The following is a 688-nucleotide window of genomic DNA, read 5'->3' as shown; positions in this document are numbered from 1 at the left end:
CAATATTTTGGCCACCTGATATGAAGAACTGACTCATTTGAAAAGACCCTGATGTTTGGAAAGATTGAAGGCAGGAGGAGAAGGAGACGACAGAGGATGAGATGGTTGGATGGCATCACCGATTCAATGGACATGAGTTTGAGTAAACTCTGGGAGTGGTGATGGGCAGGGAGGCCTGATATGCTGCAGTCCATGAGGTCACAAAGAGTTGGACACAACTGAGCGACTGAACTGAACTGACCAAAGTTTACTGTACTTCCATGTAGCTCAGTTTTCTCATCTATAAGATGGGAGGGGAAAAAAGATCTTATCTCCCTCATGGAATTACTTCAAAGGCTGAATGGGAACATATATGGAAACAAAGCAGTTATTGTAGCCCCTAAACAGCAGGAAATTAAAAGACGCTTACTCCTTGAAAGAAAAGTTATGACCAACCTAGATAGCATATTGAAAAGCAGAGACATTACTTTGCCAACAAAGGTTCGTCTAGTCAAGGCTATGGTTTTTCCTGTGGTCATGTATGGATGTGAGAGTTGGACTGTGAGGAAGGCTGAGTGCCGAAGAATTGATGCTTTTGAACTGTGGTGTTGGAGAAGATCTTGAGAGTCCCTTGGACTGCAAGGAGATCCAACCAGTCCATCCTAAGGGAAATCAGTCCTGAATATTCATTGGTAGGACTGATGCTGAA

Source organism: Bison bison, unplaced genomic scaffold, assembly GCF_000754665.1.
Source record: "Bison bison bison isolate TAMUID 2011002044 unplaced genomic scaffold, Bison_UMD1.0 scf7180017864352, whole genome shotgun sequence".
Classification (NCBI taxonomy): domain Eukaryota; kingdom Metazoa; phylum Chordata; class Mammalia; order Artiodactyla; family Bovidae; genus Bison; species Bison bison.
This window is presented reverse-complemented; position numbering follows the sequence as displayed.